The sequence below is a fragment of the Artemia franciscana genome, chromosome 4, assembly GCF_032884065.1.
Source record: "Artemia franciscana chromosome 4, ASM3288406v1, whole genome shotgun sequence".
NCBI lineage: Eukaryota > Metazoa > Arthropoda > Branchiopoda > Anostraca > Artemiidae > Artemia > Artemia franciscana.
In genome coordinates this window covers 21,246,474-21,266,066 of record NC_088866.1, presented here as the reverse complement: position 1 = coordinate 21,266,066, position 19,593 = coordinate 21,246,474, and positions in this window count along the sequence as shown.

Below are 19,593 nucleotides of genomic sequence, written 5' to 3'. Positions count from 1 at the left end.
ATGGCTATCTCAAAATTTCGATCCGATTACTTCGTGTCAAAATGAGCGTGGGAGGGGGCCTAGGTGCCCTCCGATTTTTTTTGGTCACTTGAAAAGGGCACTAGGACTTTTAATTTCCGTTAGAACGAGCCCTCTCGCAACATTCTAGGACTACTGGTTTGATACGATCACCCCGGAAAAAAAACAAAACAAAGAAAAACAAACAAATAAACACACATCTGTGGTCTGTCTTCTGACAAAAGAATACGAAATTCCACATTTTTGTAGAGAAGAGCTTGACACTCCTAGAGTAGGGTTTTCGCATACGCTGAATCTGATATTATGATTTTTGTTAAGGTTCTTTGACTTTTAGGGGTGTTTCCCCCTATTTTCTAAAGTAAGGCAAATTTGCTCAGGCTCCGAACTTTTGATGATACTACTACTACTGAGCCACCTGAGGCCAACACAGCTACGCACGCTCCTCCTCCAACCTAATCTATTTAAAGCCTCCCTCTTTGCACCTTCCCAGGAAATTCCCATTTCCTTTAAATCTTTACTTATGACATCCTCCCAACCCAGACAAGGACGACCTGCTTTCCGTGTAGCCCCAGACGGTTGGCCAAAAAGGACAATCTTCGGTAATCTGTCATCCTTCATCCGTAGAACGTGGCCTAGCCATCTCAACCTTTCTTTCATTATAGCCCCAGAAAGCGGGATTGAACCACACTTTTCGTACAACCTACTGTTTGAAATACGGTCAGTCAGCCGGGTACCCAGAACAATCCGTAGGCAATTTCTCTGGAAAACATGTAGTAAATTTCATCTGCTTTTTGGAGTGCCTATGCTTCAGAGCCATATTTGACCACTGTCATCACTGTAGCTTCCAATACTCTAATCTTGGTTTGTAGACTTATCTTTCTATTCTTCCAAACTTTTTTTAACTGTGAAAAAACACCCTGAGCCTTAGCTATTCTACTTTTAACATCTACACTGCTACCACCATCTTTACTAATAATACTAGCAAGGTATCTGAAGCTCCCAACCTGATCAATCTTTTTGTTATCTAATGTCACCTGTTCATCTTCACTTATTCCTAGCCTTAGTGACTTGGTCTTCTTAACGTTAATTTTCAAGCCTATTTTAGCACCCTGAACTCGTAAAACCTCTAAAAATTCATTCATTTTGCTCACACTTTCATCTAATATGCTTAAATCATCAGCATAATCTAAGTCCAGGAGCGTTCTTCCTCCCCATTTGATTCAATGGTCTCCAATTGCCTTTCCTGTGCTCTTTAAGACGAAGTCCATTAAAATGATCCATATACAGGGGGATAGAACACAACCCTGCTTAACTCCTGATTTAATACAAAACCAATTGCTAACCTCATTTTCTACATTAACCGCAGCAGCATTATTCTCGTACATAGCGCAAATCACTTTAATGTATTTTTCTGGTATCCCATATAACGATAAGACCTTTGTTAAAGCTCTTCTATCAACAGAATCGAAAGCTCGCTCACAATCGATAAAACTGATGACCAAAGGTGTTTGACAACGAAGGGACTTCTCAAGCATTAACCTAAGAGTGAAAACATGGTCGACACATCCTCTACCTTTTCTAAAACCGCATTATTCTTCCCTTAAAACTTTGTCTACAGCATGTCTCAGTCTAAAAAGTATCATATTACTCAGTAATTTGCTACCTACAGAGACCAGACTAATGCCTCGATAATTACGACACTCACTCTTGTCACCTTTCTTATACAGTGGTTTAAATAAGGTTTTCCTAAAATCATTGGGTACTTCCCCTTTTTCAAAAATCGTGTTCATAATCTTTAGTAGCTTATTCCTAACCTCAGAGCCACCATATTTAAGAAACTCATTAATCATACTATCAGCACCTGGGGCCTTATCATTTTTTAATCCTTTTAGTACTGTCGCTAATTCTTCCTCACTAAACAAATCTTCCTTCACATCCAAGGTATCACAAACTTTTTCATTTTCATCTATATTTTTTCCTGCAACTGTATCTCGGTTTAGCACATTTTCAAAATGTTCCACCCATCTTTCTTTAACTTTTTCCTTATCACTAATTGTGGCCTCATTTCTATCTTAAACTGGGACTAGTCCGGATTGGCTACTCTCTTTCAATTTATTAACATGCCAGTATAATATTTTACTATTATGTCGTCTAGCCGCGTCTTCCAGATCCTCAGCAATTTTATCCATCGCCTCCACTTCACATCTCCTTAGTTCATATTTTAATGCTTTCTCCACTTTCTTTACATTCCTTTTGTTTTCATACGACCTATCACTCAGATAATTCTTATACAAACCCCTTCTACTCTCTATAAAACCTAATGCTTTTTCACTAATATTCCTAGTTGCAGTCTTAGCACCCTTCCCTACGACACCATCAGCAACTTCACAAATTGTTTTTACTTCTGATGGGTAAGACTAAACTTGATGAAAGTTATATGTTTAAAATCAGCATTAAAATGCGATTCTTTTATGTAACTATTGGTATCTAAATTACGTTTTTTAGAGTTTCGGTTACTATTGAGCCGGGTCGCTCCTTACTTACAGTTGGTTGCCATGAACTGTTTGATTACTTGCAAAAACGCCAAGCTGTTAGCAATTCAAAGAATGGCAACAGAAAAAAAAATGATCTCGATGAATCAGTACTAGTTCTCCTGCAATGCTAGGATGCTTATAATATACAGACTTGACATGGCTAGAGATTTGTTAGATCTATCATCACCTATTCCAATTATTATTTTGGTTTTAGAAAATATTTTATTTGGGGTCTCCAATTGCCTTCAAATGGCTCATAGAACTGATAGACTATTTGAATTACCTTTACTTTATGCCTATCAACCTTAGATCTGCAATAAGATGGATAAACAAATACAACGTAGAGACAATAGGGAAAATTTCAAGACAGTGGAAATTATTTCTGTAGATATTTCGGCCCTATGTCCAAGGGCCGTCTTCAGCACAATACAAGAATAAGAGAGAAACTATATATATATATATATATATATATATATATATATATAAAAGAACTTACATCAAATTGTGAGGATTAAAAACTGAATAATTAAAAACACTTTTTAAAACTTTTTTTAAAAATAGCCCTAGCATCCTTACTTCAACGAAGTTCAACCAGGACTGGCGAAAAGAATGAAATGAGAATATATGCTCATTCAAACTGAAGAGAATAAAATGATTAGATGCAATTTCTTAAAGCTAATCTTGCTTGTTTAGCAGCCTGTCTCAAAGGCCTTTTCGTAGTTGGTTCAGTACTATTATAAATCGGTTTAGTAAAATATTTTGTTAGATCATTTTTAATTAAATTTGAGTATAAAGAATTTAGTGAGTATTCCCCCAAGTCCCTGTTCAAAGAAATATTATTATTTATTTTGAGATTAATTTCGATTGATTCTCGAACCACCTGTTTTATTCCCAAATCATTACTAATGAGTGAAGAGTTTTCAAAATGTATCATGTGGGACGGATTATTAAATATATGCCAACCTAAAGCAGAATCAAAGGAGTTGTTGGAACTATTTGAAATTAAGGCCTTGTCTATGTCATTTTTATGCTGTTGCAACCGTTTGTTTAGATTCTGATGGGTCCTGCCGACATAGTATTTTCCGCAATCACATGGTATTTGATAGGCCCCTCTTTGGCGAGTAACTGGGGTCTTATCTTTACCCGAATTTAAGAAATCGATGATTTTAAAATTATTAGTAAAAACTACGTAGAGATTATTTTTTGTGCAAATATTTTTTTAATTTTGTTGTGATCTTTGGGATATACGGAAGATAGACAATATTTGAGGGCTTATCAGTAGCCTCACATTGTGAAGTATCTTCTTCGATTTTACAAGAATGTCTTTTTATTCTAAGGTTAATTATTTTATTGACAAAAGGAATGGGGTATCCATTACCAAAAATAATATCTCTGATAAAGTTTATTTCTGCATTTATATATGAATTGGAGCAAATATTCAGGGCACGATCAATGAGGAAGTTACAACTGCTCTTTTAACTTGTGGGGGGTGATTTGAATTAAAGTGAAGATATCTATTGTTTTGTGTTGGTTTTCGATATATAGTAAAATCCAGTTGATCAGCATTGCGAATAATTAATACATCTAAAAACGGAAGTTTATTTTCAATTTCAACTTCTAGGGCGAACTGCAAATTTCGGTCATAAGTGTTAAGATGATCTAAGAAGCCCCGAAGCTCAGCTTCCCCATAATTCCAAAGTGAAATTACGTCATCCATGTAACGACCCCAATAGACGTGTTTTAAAAAATAAGAATTCAATGCCCAATTCTCAAGATTCTCGACGTAAATATTTGCTAGTAGCCCGGATAAAGGTGCTCCCATGGGTAACCCATTCTTTTGCTGATAAAAAGAATCGCGAAATTGAAAATACATAGAAAACTTATTACAAATTTTAACAAGAGTCATTAAAACTTCACAATCAATTCCTGTCGCTGAAGTCTCGATCAAGTGGTAATTTTCTTCTATTTTGTTTTTTAATAATTCCTCTGAAATAGTTACATCTATATTTATATACATTGAAACAATGTCGAAACTACTAACTATTGTGTTTTCTGAAATACTTGAGTTGCTAAGTTTTTTAACCAAATCTGCAGAGTTACGAATATAGGAATTTTGAGAATACAATAAAGGTTTGAAAGCTGTACAAAGCCATTTTTCAATATTGGCAGCGGGGGCTTTAGTACAAGCTACGATACGTCTTAAGGGAATACCCTGTTTATGTATTTTTGGTAAACCGTAGAGTTTAGGACAGAAACTACCACGGGGAAAAAATTTATTGTATAGTTGTGGGGTGATTTTACCATTTTGTTTTAGCTGCTTTAATTCATTTATAATATTATTAGTGAACTGATCAGTAGGATCATGAGTTATTGTTTGATATGTAATTGTGTCATTTAAATACGAAAGAATTTTGTTGTCATAGTCTGTCGTATTCATGACAACAAGTGAATTGCTTTTGTCTGCTTTAGTTATTATAATAGAAGGATCTTTTCGGAGATTAGATAGTATTTTTATGTCATGCAAATTTTCCGGTGTGGAATTGGTAGGAGGCTTAAACTTTTTTTGGCTGTTATAGAGGATATTTATAAGACCAGATCTAACTTCATCCGGGTTAGAGACAGAAGGATAGTGTTTATGCAAAGCGAACTCTAGAGAGGAAACTATATCTGCCACAGGAACCTGTTTCGGTAGAAAAGAAAATTTTGGACCTTTTTCTAGTGTTTCGATTTCCTGGGGTTCCAATGTTTTAGAAGAGAGGTTAACGATAGCAGGTCCAGGAGTGAATCTTGGAGAATAAATACGGTTTCTCATCGAAGATTCATTTCGTAAGCCTTCCAATTTTTTATAGAGGCGTTCCTTGGACAAGCGAAAATCGTGGCTAAACAAATTCCTTTCTAATCTAACAACTTGAGCAAAATCAACGGTGGACAGGTTTTCCAGCAAAAAAGTTTCCAACGATTTTCTCTCTGAAGAAATAATATGTCGTTTCTGTTTTTTGTCCTTAATAATATGGACTAGGGTTTTTAACTGTAATGTATGGGCAAATTGCGCTTCTTTCCGGGTATTTAAATGTAATTTATATCTTAAAGACTTGGGAATAAGGTTTTCATTTCTACAGGATTCTAAAAAATTTTGTTGATTGATAATATTAGCGTGTTTTTTACCTAGACTAATAAAATAAAAGATATCATAGGTCAACTGCTCCCCATAAGCTAGACGAAAATAGCGACGAAGACCACACTGCCTTTCCATAACAAACAAATACAACGTAGAGACAATAGGGAAAATTTCAAGACAGTGGAAATTATTTCTGTAGATATTTCGGCCCTATGTCCAAGGGCCGTCTTTAGCACAATACAAGAATAAGAGAGAAACTATATATATACTAGCTGTTAGGGTGGTGCTTCGCGCCACCCCAACACCTAGTTGGTGGGGGCGCTTCGCGCCCCCCCCAAGCCCCCCCGCGCGCGTAAGTCGTTACGCGCCATAATAGTTACGCGCCATTGTAGTTGTGTCCCTATGTCCCACCTGTGAATATAGATAGATATATATATATATATATATATATATATATATATATATATATATATATATATATATATATATATATATATATATGGTTTTAACTACGTAAAACTTGCGAATATACAACATTCTTTGCTGTCCCATTGTCTTTGCATATAAATAGATTGTCAGGTTTACCGACTCTTGAACATGCAACATATAATGGTCCATGGGAAAACAATCTGTATTCAGATCTATACCTCATGATTCTAATGATTGCCCTTGAGCTTTGTTGATGGTGATTGCTAATCGACCATTCCCTGCCCCGGTGTCCCGGTCGTCATTTATATCCCCCTGTTTCCCCCGGTATCCCCGTTGTAGTTGTGTCCCTGTGTCCCGGTCGTCATTTATATTCCCTGTGTCCCGGTCGTCATTTGTATCCCGGTGTCCCGGTCTGTATATATATTCGTTTTTTAGTTTTGTTTTTCTCCTTTATTTTTTTCCTTTTTTTTCTTTTTTAGTTTATTTAGATTTTTAGATTTTTTAGTTTTTTTATTAGTTTTTAGTTTTTTTTTTCTTTTTAGTTTTTTTGTAGTTTTTACCTTCTTTTTAGTTTTGTTAGTTTTTTTTTTTACTTATGTCCTGGTCGTCATTTATACTCCCTGTGTCCCGGTGCTTTGTTGATTGCTAATCGAACATTCCTTTTGTCCTGGTCGCTTTCTCTTTGAGTGTCGTCATTTATTTTTTTCTTTTTTAGTTCTTTTAGTTTTTACCTTTTTCAGTTTTTTTTAGTTTTTTAGATGAAAATTTTTTTTAGTTTTTTCCTTTTTTTCTTTTTAGTTTTTTATTGGTTTTTACCTTTATTTTAGCTTATTTTTCAGTTTTTTCCTTTTTTTTAGTTTTTTTTTTATTTTTTATTTTTTTTTAGTTTTTTACCTTTTTTAGTTTTTTTAGTTTTTTTAGTTTTTTAGCTTTTTTACTTTTTTTATTAGTTTTTAGTTTTTTTTGTAGTTTTTGCCTTTTTTAGTTTTTTCAGTTTTTTTTAGTTTTTTATTGGTTTTTACCTTTATTTTAGCTTATTTTTCAGTTTTTTCCTTTTTTTTAGTTTTTTTTAGTTTTTAGTTTTTTTAGTTTTTTACCTTTTTTTAGTTTTTTTTAGTTTTTTTAGTTTTTTAGCTTTTTTATTTTTTTATTAGTTTTTAGTTTTTTTTTTGTAGTTTTTGCCTTTTTTTAGTTTTTTTAGTTTTTTAGCTTTTTTATTAGTTTTTAGTTTTTTTGTAGTTTTTGCCTTTTTTTAGTTTTTTTAGTTTTTTAGCTTTTTTATTTTTTTTATTAGTTTTTAGTTTTTTTTGTAGTTTGTTTTTTTAGTTTTTTACCTTTTTTTAGTTTTTTAGTTTTTTAGTTTTTTAGCTTTTTTATTTTTTTTATTAGTTTTTAGTTTTTTTTGTAGTTTTTGCCTTTTTTTAGTTTTTTTAGTTTTTTAGCTTTTTTATTAGTTTTTAGTTTTTTTTTGTAGTTTTTGCCTTTTTTTAGTTTTTTTAGTTTTTTAGCTTTTTTATTTTTTTTATTAGTTTTTAGTTTTTTTTGTAGTTTTGCCTTTTTTTAGTTTTTTCAGTTTTGACGTCACCTGATCCAGTTTTTTCAGGTGACGTCACCTGATCCAAATAGATTGTCAGGTTTACCGACTCTTGAACATGCAACATATAATGGTCCATGGGAAAACAATCTGTATTCAGATCTATACCTCATGATTCTAATGATTGCCCTTGAGCTTTGTTGATGGTGATTGCTAATCGACCATTCCCTGTCCCGGTGTCCCGGTCGTCATTTATATCCCCCTGTTTCCCCCGGTGTCCCCGTTGTAGTTGTGTCCCTGTGTCCTGGTCGTTATTTATATTCCCTGTGTCCCGGTCGTCATTTGTATCCCGGTGTCCCGGTCTGTATATACATTCGTTTTTTAGTTTTGTTTTTCTCCTTTATTTTTTTCCTTTTTTTTCTTTTTTAGTTTATTTAGATTTTTAGATTTTTTAGTTTTTTTATTAGTTTTTAGTTTTTTTTTCTTTTTAGTTTTTTTGTAGTTTTTTCCTTCTTTTTAGTTTTGTTAGTTTTTTTTTTACTTATGTCCTGGTCGTCATTTATACTCCCTGTGTCCCGGTGCTTTGTTGATTGCTAATCGAACATTCCTTTTGTCCTGGTCGCTTTCTCTTTGAGTGTCGTCATTTATTTTTTTCTTTTTTAGTTCTTTTAGTTTTTACCTTTTTTAGTTTTTTTTAGTTTTTTAGATGAAAATTTTTTTTAGTTTTTTCCTTTTTTTCTTTTTAGTTTTTTATTGGTTTTTACCTTTATTTTAGCTTATTTTTCAGTTTTTTCCTTTTTTTTAGTTTTTTTTTATTTTGTATTTTTTTTAGTTTTTTACCTTTTTTAAGTTTTTTTAGTTTTTTTAGTTTTTTAGCTTTTTTACTTTTTTTTATTAGTTTTTAGTTTTTTTGTAGTTTTTGCCTTTTTTTAGTTTTTTCAGTTTTTTTTAGTTTTTTATTGGTTTTTACCTTTATTTTAGCTTATTTTTCAGTTTTTTTCTTTTTTTTAGTTTTTTTTAGTTTTTAGTTTTTTAGTTTTTTACCTTTTTTTAGTTTTTTTAGTTTTTTTAGTTTTTTAGCTTTTTTATTTTTTTTATTAGTTTTTAGTTTTTTTTGTAGTTTTTGCCTTTTTTTAGTTTTTTTAGTTTTTTAGCTTTTTTATTAGTTTCTAGTTTTTTTTGTAGTTTTTGCCTTTTTTTAGTTTTTTTAGTTTTTTAGCTTTTTTATTTTTTTTATTAGCTTTTAGTTTTTTTTGTAGTTAGTTTTTTTAGTTTTTTACCTTTTTTTAGTTTTTTTAGTTTTTTTAGTTTTTTAGCTTTTTTATTTTTTTTATTAGTTTTTAGTTTTTTTGTAGTTTTGCCTTTTTTTAGTTTTTTTAGTTTTTTAGTTTTTTTGTAGTTTTTGCCTTTTTTTAGTTTTTTTAGTTTTTTAGCTTTTTTATTTTTTTTATTAGTTTTTAGTTTTTTTTGTAGTTTTTGCCTTTTTTTAGTTTTTTCAGTTTTGACGTCACCTGATCCAGTTTTTTTAGGTGACGTCACCTGATCCACAGATCCACAGATCCACACACAGACAACTTATTTTTATATATATAGATATAAAAGAACTTACATCAAATTGTGAGGATTAAAAACTGAATAATTAATAACACTTTTTAAAACTTTTTTTAAAAATAGCCCTAGCATCCTTACTTCAACGAAGTTCAACCAGGACTGGCGAAAAGAATGAAATGAGAATATAAGCTCATTCAAACTGAAGAGAATAAAATGATTAGATGCAATTTCTTAAAGCTAATCTTGCTTGTTTAGCAGCCTGTCTCAAAGGCCTTTTCGTAGTTGGTTCAGTACTATTATAAATCGGTTTAGTAAAATATTTTGTTAGATCATTTTTAATTAAATTTGAGTATAAAGAATTTAGTGAGTATTCCCCCAAGCCCCTGTTCAAAGAAATATTATTATTTATTTTGAGATTAATTTCGATTGATTCTCGAACCACCTGTTTTATTCCCAAATCATTACTAATGAGTGAAGAGTTTTCAAAATGTATCATGTGGGACGGATTATTAAATATATGCCAACCTAAACACCTTTTTTTTTCAATGAATTTAAAAATATAATTTCTGAAAAAGAATTTTTCAAAAGAAAATTAAAGGCCATATTAAACTTAAGACCAGAAGAAATACAATTTTATAAACAATCGTAGCAAAGATACATACAACAGGCACTAATATAAATGAATAAATAAACCTTAAAACAAGTAAAGTTTTAATTAAATATGTAAATGATGCTTAAAATGAACCAAAATGTTTTGCTATTTAAGTATAAATGAAACCCAAAATGAACAGAAATTAAATAAACAATCATAGCAAACAAACGTACAGGAGGTACTAATATAAATGAATAAATAAATCTTAAAACGAGTGAAATTTAACTTAAATATGCAAATAAAGCTTGAAAGAACTAAAATCACTACAAGCAAGAATTTGGGTTTTGCCTTCTTCTCTCATTGTAAAAGTCTAAAACTTACTACGTCATTGAAACTTTGCTGTAAAGTATATGTGCCTTGAATAGTCTTGGAAAGTACAAATAAAATCAAATTGAATGTTTGATATAATGAAATTAATTGTTGAAAAATCATCAGTTCAAGATTTTATTTCACTGTGATCTTATTGTCATTTTCAATGCTTTAATAACTAGAAAAGAAAATATTTCTAATACAATTCGTTTTCAGTGAAGCACGAATGACGCAGTGGCTTTAGACTTTTACAGTAAGGGAAGGGGGCAGTATCCAGCTCTTGTTTGTAGTGTAGCTATATTTGTCTCGAACGGTCTCGAAAAGAACTAATAAAATTAAACTGAATGTTTTGTATATAATGATATTAATTGTTGAAAGCTCATAAGTTCAAAACTTAATTTTACTGTAATTTTCATGTTTATTTTCAGTGCTGTAATAAGTATAAAAGAAAATATTTGTAATGTAGTTCGTTTTCAGTAAAGCGCCAAAGACAAAGTAGGTTGTAGACTTTTACAGTGAGAGAAGGAGGCAAAACCCAAACTCTTTATTAATGCCTATTGCATGTTTGTTTGATTTGACTGTTTATTCAATCTCTGTTTGTTTTAGGTTTGATTTATATATCAATAGCAAAATATTTTTGTTTGTTTTCAGCTTGATTTGTATTTTCAATTTGAAATTTACTCGTTTTAAGATTTATTTATTCACTTTTATTAGTACCTGTTGTATGTTTTTGCTTTGATTGTTTATCTAATTTCTGTCGTTTTGGGTTTCTTTTATTCTTTAATAGTAATTTCTGGTCGTTTTAAGTTTCAGTTATTGTAGGTTTCTATTTCTTCTAATCTTAAGTTTAATATAGCCTTTATTTTTTATGGCCATTTTTGCTGACCAAAGTTTCGGGTTTTTCAAATTTACCTATTTCAAAATAATTTTTCACTCCAAAATAAATTAACAGTCTTGGCAAGAACTAGTAAGATTAGACTGAATATTTGATATATAATGATATTAATTGCTGAAAGCTTAATTGCTCAAGATTTTGCTTCACTCTAGTCCAGATTTAAAGTTTTGACACTTCTAAGCCAAAGCATTGTCGCCACTTTATTTTTGCAAGGTTTTCGGAGAAATCCTCAAAACTTTGGGAATAGTGAAAACCCCAGGGCTTAGTGCGCCTATTAAGGAATCATCGTCTGTTTTCTCTGCAGTTTTCATTTCATTTTCAATGTTGTAATGAGTACAAAAGACAATTTTGTACTATAATTCATTTTAGTAAGGCACCAAATACGCATTAGGCCTTATACTTTTACCGTTAGAGAAAGGGCCAGTAGCCAAACTCTTGTTTGTAGTGAAGAAAATAAGTGTATTTAACAGTTTTGGAAAGAACTAATAGACAGATTTCCCGTAATTTTTGGAATGGAACATCATTAATAGGTTTTCTGGTAGGTGGGTCGGGGGGTCGAGCCATAGAGGGAAGGCCAGGGGCTAGATAGCATGATTTATACTATATTGATAATTTGTTTCTGGGGATGGACGGATATCAGGCCTTGGACGACCAGGAGTCAGCTCCCATTTTTTAATAAATTGTTGTTGTTTTTTGGAGGGGGAGGGCTGGGCCATGGAGGACCAGGGTTAAGTTGCCATAATTTTTGTATAAAATATCGTTAACAAGTTGTTTTTTGGGGGGAGGGGGCAATGCAGAAAAGGCCCGGTGTTAGCTCCCTCAAGTCTTGGAATAAAATAGGGTTTATTAGTTTTTGTGTGGAGGTAAGGGGGTTTGATTTATCTGATCTTTGAACTATTTTCAAAACCCTTGCATAAGAACCTTATATCGCCCCAGGATACAGCAATTGCCCCCAGGATGCAACACTTGTCCCCGGGCTTTGGGAGGTTGTGTTGACCCTGGAGTTTTGTTTTCTGATCTTTTGACTTATTTTAACAAAATAGCTATCTAAAACATTCGATCTGACGGATTTTGTGTAAAAACGGTAGAAGGGCTAGTTGCCCTCTGGTCCCTTTTGGCTCTAAAAAGGGGAACTAGTGCTTTCCATTTCCAATAAAATGAGCCCCCTTTGAAGTTTGTGCGATCGTTTCTTCCACAAAAAATCTTGTATGCCTCAGGCATGATTTACAAAACTTGCACTGTTTTCTGGGGGGGGGGTGTTTAAACTTCTTGGTTGTTGTTAAACGATCTGTGGTCTATTTTTTACATAGTGAAAATCTAAAAAATTAGATCGGACGCATTTGGGGAAAAGACGGTTGGAGGGGGGGGGGCTAGTTGCCATCAGATTTCTTTTGACTTTCAAAAAGGAAACTAGTACTTTCGATTTCTTATCATTTGAGTCCCCTCCGAAGTTTACCTTCTCCATAAAAGCCTTGTATACCCTGGGTATAAGTTACATTTCTTGCTTTGGGTTCTGGGGGGCAATTTATTTATCCCCGAATTTCTTATTTTATCTGATCGTTGGACTATTTCAAATGAAATGACAATCTCAAAACTTTGATTGAATACGCTCAGAGAAAAGAAGATTTGTGTAAAGGGGGGGGACTCCGTTCACTTTTGACTCTTACAATAGTAACTAGAGCTTTTAATTTCTAATCAAATGATCCCTCTGAAGTTCGTACGACCACTTCTTACAAAAAAACCTTATATGCCCGTTGCATAACTTACAACACTTGCCCCCGGGCTCTGAGGTGGTGTTTCAACACCGACGTTTTTGCTATTTTACCTATGAACTCTTTTGAACAAATTGGCTATATCAAAATTTTGATCGGATGCATTTGGGGAAAAAGGGCCTTGCGCGAGGGAGGGTCTAGTTGCCCTAGGATCACTTTAAACTTTAAAATGGCACAAAAAATTCCGATTTACAATCGCATGAGCCCCCTCCGAAGTTTATACTAGCACCCCTTCCATATAAACCTTGTATACCCCGAGGTAATAATTAACAGCACTTGCCCCTAGATTCTGGGAGGAGGGCTGTGCTATCCCTGGAGTTTTTATTCTATGATTTTTTGGTCTATTTTGAACAAAATGGCCTTAAAAAAGTTCGATCGGATGCATTTGGGGGAAAAGGGTTGTTGGGAGAGGATTAGTTGCCATCAGATCGTTTTGACTCTTAATCAGGGAACTGGAACTTTGAATGTCTAATAATTTGAGTCCCCTCCGAACTTATGCGACCATCTCTTCCATAAAATCTCATATGCCCCCGGGAAACAAGTTACAACCCTTAGTTACCCCGATTTCTCAGGGGGGGTATTTTGATCCCGAAGTGTGATGTCCCATCCAGGACAATGTCCCATGGGAACATTGGGATCAAAACTCATGTCCAAGATCCGGCAATGGGAAACCAGTGTGCTCAGTATCATTACATTGCAAAAATAAATACCTGGTCGGTTGTATTCACTAGAATTTTTGGGATTGAAACAATTATCATTGAACATCAAAAGACGATTTCTGTCTAGCAAGCATCTCAAATCACTGTGGTATGGATATTCTTGGAATGATGCCAAAAAAAGATGTCTAGAAACAAATCACTGATAAAATTTACCAAAAACCCAACTCAAATTGAGCAATCGATTGCACAATTAACTTGGCACGATGGATTGATGCTGAACACCAGTTGGCTAGCGTCCTAAATATTGAATTGATTGCCTAGAATTTATATCTAAGAATATAATAGTATCAATGACTTGTCGGTTCAAATTACTGACTTGCAACTCTTTTACAATAGGAAATCTTGGGTCTTACGTTAAATTCATACTCCAGACATAAATTTCATAAATTCAATGAAAATTGTTTAGTGGCTAAGGAAACATTGTTAGTTGGAAAATAAAACATGTCACAATCTATAAATGTAGGTGTGAATAACACCCTCTATGACATAAATAATATAGATGGCAATGAGGGGGAAACCCCCGTTCTCTGTCGTCTTAAAAATAGTGTCGAGACCAGAAGTCGAAGGGGTAGGGCCTCGTCAGGAGTATTGTATAGGATACTACTCCTGCAAGGAAAAAACAAATAAACACGGATCCGAGATCTTTCTTCTGACAAAAAATACAAAATTCCGCATTTTTGCAGATAAGAGCCTCTACAGAATTGTTCTCTGATACGCTGAATCTGATGGTGTGATCTTCATTAAGATTTTATGTCTCATAGGGGTTTTTCCCTTTTTTCTAAAGTCAGGTAAGTTTTCTCAGACGGATAGCCTTTGATGGGCAAAATTAAACTTAATTAAACTTAGATATTTGAAATCAGCATAATGAGTCGATTTATTTTTATATATCTACTGTTATTAAAATTATGTTTTTAGAATTACGAGTACTATTGAGTGGGGTCACTCCTTACTTATAGTTCATTACCACGAACTGTCTGATAGATAGTTACTTCATACCGAAAAGAACCGGGTGTGAATTGAGGGAAAAGACTAATTCACTTATAAGAAAATGATAATCATAGGACTACCGACAAGCGAGTAATATTGTTGAGTGACTATTAATTGAAAAAAGCATCTTTCATCACAGTTAGATATTTTTAGGCTGCCCCCTTTTAATTTAATTATCTACCGAGCAAAAGTGAGGTACAGCATGATTATGGGCTTGCATATCATTAATAGCTCAAATGTTTCTACCTCCCTAAATGCGTTTCCTGATCCTAAAAACCTCAATAGGATAATTTCATCTTCCTTTATGGTACTGAAATTTAAGGAAATTACTCTCTGTTGTAATATTGTTTGGTGTGTATCTGTTTACATCCGTATTTTAATTAACCGGAAAGGCATAGATGCTAAAAAAAAGGCGGCCGTTATTTACCTGTTTCCAACGTATTACCCAAGACCCGTATTAGGAGTTGACAATGCAATTTATAACAGTCAACTTATCTATAAATGTATTTCTACATAAATATGTATTTCTACATAAATTTATTTGTAAGCATCTGGGGGGGGGGGGGGTAAATTTTTTCAATTTTTCAGCAACATTACCAAAAAACACAGTTTTCAACGAAAAAATCTCCCAAAAGGTGTTATTCGAAATTTAGGGGTGTAAAATTCTAGGAGGCACAGACCTCCCGTCACCTTTCTAATTGACACCACTGAGTCAGTGCAACTTAACACCGGCAACCGGAAGTGTTCGACTCTAAAGACGTTAACTAACGAAGGAGAACTCAACGCTTTCAACTACTACCAGGAGAATATTTTTCTTTTTTCTTCTTTTTGGACCATCTTTATTCATTACATTATACTTCTGTATTCCCTGCCTTTACTTTTTTCGCCCAATGCGAATTACTTTATTTCGCACGAATTTATCGTTTTTGGAGTTGGTGCTTCACTTTTACATTGAGTTAGGCTAATTACTACTTTTCCAAGTACTATCAGCTCTTAGCTTATGCCAATCCTTCAACTTTTTCATGTTTTGCAAAGCTGACCGAAATCACTGTGTTTTTCCTCTTCTAATGTCTGTGTTCTGGGTGCCACAACCACATTTAGTTCGAACCTCAGACGAATAATTATAATTTACAAAAATTTGTGTCATTGCAAATTTTCCGGTGCAATGCTGCAAAGAATTTGAACTTCTTGAACTTCTTGTTCTTCTTGTGAGAAAGCATATTTTCTTTTTTACTTCTTTTCTATTTTCCTTTTCTTTTATTTTTCCTTTTTAACTTCTTCATTTTCTGATTCTAGGACTTTAACATTTTAGGAGATTAAACAGAAAAATAACAACATTTTTTTCAACTGAAACTAAGGAGGGACATTAAAACTTAAAACAAACAGAAATTATTAGGTATATGAGGAGGTTGCCCCCTCCTCAATATTTCGCTCTTTACGCTAAACTTGACTTTTGTTCCAATTGCTGAAGAACGACTCCTCAAACATGAAGGCCGTTTAATTACAATAATAAGCTCTTTTAAAGCTCTAAAAAAAACTTTAGCGTAAATACTGAAGTATTCAGGAGGAGGAGACCCCCTGTTGTATGCATATCTTTCGACTTAGCTGAACAAAACATTTATCTTAAAATTTTTATCGGGAGACGTTGAGAAAAAAAAGGTTGTTGCAGGAGGCTAGATCCTCTCCAATATTTTTGGTCACTTGAAAAGGGCACTAGTGAGTAAATAGCGGTGAAATCGCTATTTAATTTCGTTGAAATTATGATTCTAGGTCTATTTTAATTTTTTTCTAGTTTTAAAGGTCGTATTTTATATAAGTTTATCTTTATATTTTCATTCGTGTTACGCTGAGGACAACCCTTGGACATAGGGTCGAAATATTCATCTAAAGTTTGGAATTCAAAAAATTCCCTGTTGTTCTACTTGTTGTTTGTTGTTGAAGGCACCAGAACTTTTTATTTCCAATCAAATGAGCCCTTTATCGATCATCTAAGATCACTGGTTTGATACGATCACCCCTGAAAAGAAAGAAAAACGCATGCGTGGTCTTGCTTCTGGCAAAAAAAATCCAAAACAATGTTTTGAAGTTGTTTCCCCCTTTTTTAATAATTGACCAAAATTTCTCAGGTTCGTAACTTTTGATGGGTAAGGTTAAACACGATGAATTTCTTATATTTTGAATAAACATCGAAATTCTATTTTCTTATGCATCCATTGTTATCAAGACTCATGGCCTTTGTTTGACGTCAAAATCTGTAGCCAATTCATGTACGAGTTGACAAGATAGGAAAAGTATACTGCTAGTTACAGAAACTTCGCTTGGGTGTCCATTATGACACCCCCTACAATTCTTTAGTAACCCGCTATTCCCGGACAAAGAAAATTAGGTATTTCTTTTTGTTTTCATTTACCAAGGGGACTGGGAATCCGGGAGGTGTAACAATAAAGAGGGTGATTTTTGGCATTTGACCAAGGATTTTGTTGATGGTACTATACTTCCAGGTCTATCAACTCCAGAACTGACACAAAAAGTCCCAGTTTTTTGGCCACATGCCATTTCATGATAGCGTTGTCAGGACTAATTTATATTAAGCACGTAAGTAAAAGAATTGGCTTCAAAATAAGCTCTTTACTAAGCTTTAGTAACCGCCAGTGCTGAAGAAAAAAAAAAAGACAAATGAAGACGAATCGACCTTTCGAGCTCTTTTTAGAAATTCCAGAAAAATTATTTTCGTACATAAGTGTTATTGTTAAGATAACAAAAATATCAGTTGTTATTCCTGCATCAAATTTATTTGATTTTCTTCGATAGGCATTTTCTTTTTAAACACATTTTTTAGTTTTTACTTACTAATGGGGTTAGGATGGGAGTATACATTGTAAGCATCTGTTTGTAAGATTCTGAACATCTGACTAATAGTGTTGAATCATAAAGATCATAATGATACTCTTGCTATATCTCCCAGCTTCTTAAATCCAGTAATGGCATAAGAAATACCATTTGAGATAAGTTCAGGTATATTTTCCAACAAAATTATGAAACATATATTTTGCGCTGATTTCTGGTGCCATATGGCACTTGATGATGGTTCTGTACAGACAAATTTACAAAAAGCAAGTAGGCAAAATCAAGACATTCCAAATGAGTTGTTAATCATCTCCTTTAATCTTGCAGTAGCCTGGTAGCCCTGTCTAAAAACAAGGAAAAAAAAATAAATGAAGACACATGCTATCAATGCAAAATGCAAAAAAAAATAAAAAAAAGTTTTTTTCGAGTGGGAGGCTAAACATCTCTAAATGCAGATTTCTAAGCTCACATTCTGATGTTTCAAGCAGAAAAAAAAAAACGGTTTGAAACTGCATACCAAAGGTGCAGTTTTTATTTTGATTTGTAACATTTTCAAGCTATTTTTTAATGTAAGAAAAGTTTACTCAGCAGCAAATTCTTACTGGTATTTTAAACCTGAATTGTAATCGGAATTCCTGCATACTCTTTAAATGAGTAATTTTTCTCTTTAGACAGTTTTTTTATAGTACATCTCGGAGCTTTCCATTACAACAGGCTGCGGTCCATTCTTTACTAGATTGCAGTCAAGGAGCTTTCCATTACAACAGGCTGCGGTTCATTCTTTACTAGGTTGCAGTCATTACCGCTACCATTATTAAAAGACAGATGTAATTCAATTCTTGGGTCCTTAAGTTTTGAAGTAGGTGGAACCTTTTGATCAATACTAAAAATTGCCAAATAATAGCAAAATCAAACAGTTCGTGGTACCGAACTGTAAGTACGGAGCAATGCGACTCAATAATAACCAAAACTCTAAAAAATAGGGAATTTTATAATAATAGACTCATCAAAAGAATCGGCTTATTATGCTGCTTCAATTATACAAGATTCATTACCCATCGAAAGCTACGAGTCTGGGAAAATTTGTTTGGTTATACAAAAAAGGGGAAAACACCGCCGAAAATTCAATGAATCTTAATAAAAATCACACCATTATATTCAGTCTGTCAAAGGACCCTACTGTAGAGGTTTCAAGCTCCAATCTTCAAAAATATGGAATGCTGCATTTTTTGCCAAAAGAAAGATCACAGATGCGTCTTTTTTGTAGTTTTTCCCCAGGGGTGACTGTGTCGGACAAGTCGTCCTAGAATATCGGAAGCGAGTTCATTCCAAAGAAATTTAAAAGTTCTAGCGCTCTTTTTAAGTGACCAAAAAGATTAGAGGGCTGTAAGCCACCTCCTCCCTTTTTTGCCAAAGTAGTTTGATCAATACTTTGAGACAGCCCTTTTTCCATCACAGTTGAAAAGTAAAGTTAACTTTGTCTTTAGAGATAAGATGCCCCCTCCCCTAGAGAAAGGTTTTCAAGTTACGAAAATTGCGTATTATTTACACATAGTGTTTATTATTGGGAACTATGCATGAATATTTCAGGTTGAGGGAGGGTGAATTTTATACTTGGGGATTCTCCACAGGAAGAATTTTCCATGGAGAGTGAAACTTTTCAGGGGGAATTTGGCACTTGGAGGATTTGCCAGAATTCACATATGAAATTCTTTTTATTTGTCTTACTTTCCCTTTTCCGACTCAATTTCACATGTGGAGATGTTAATAGTAATTGTCCGGGGTAAATTTTGACCGGGATTTAATTGTCTAAAGGAACTTTCCAGACGGGCAGCCAGATTTCCCGACATTATTTAAAGACGATCAAAAATTACGTATAAAAATAAATTTTTTTCAAACTAAAAATAAGAAATAACATTACAATTAAAAACGAAAAAAAATTATTACGCACATGAGAGGGGTTTGCCCCTTCGTAATACATCACTCTTTACGCTAAAGTTTGGCTTTTTGTCCCAGCTTTTCAAGAACGACTCCCAAAAAACAAGGACTAGTTAATTTGAATGATTAGAAGCTTTTTTTAAAAGAACTAAAAAGCAAAATATTGAGGAGGGGGGACCCCCTCATATACATATTAATTTCTGCTCGTTTTAAGTTTTAATATTGCTTCTTACTTGCAGTTGAAAAAACTAGTTCTTTTTTTTGAGGAGGGGGGACCCCCTCATATGCAT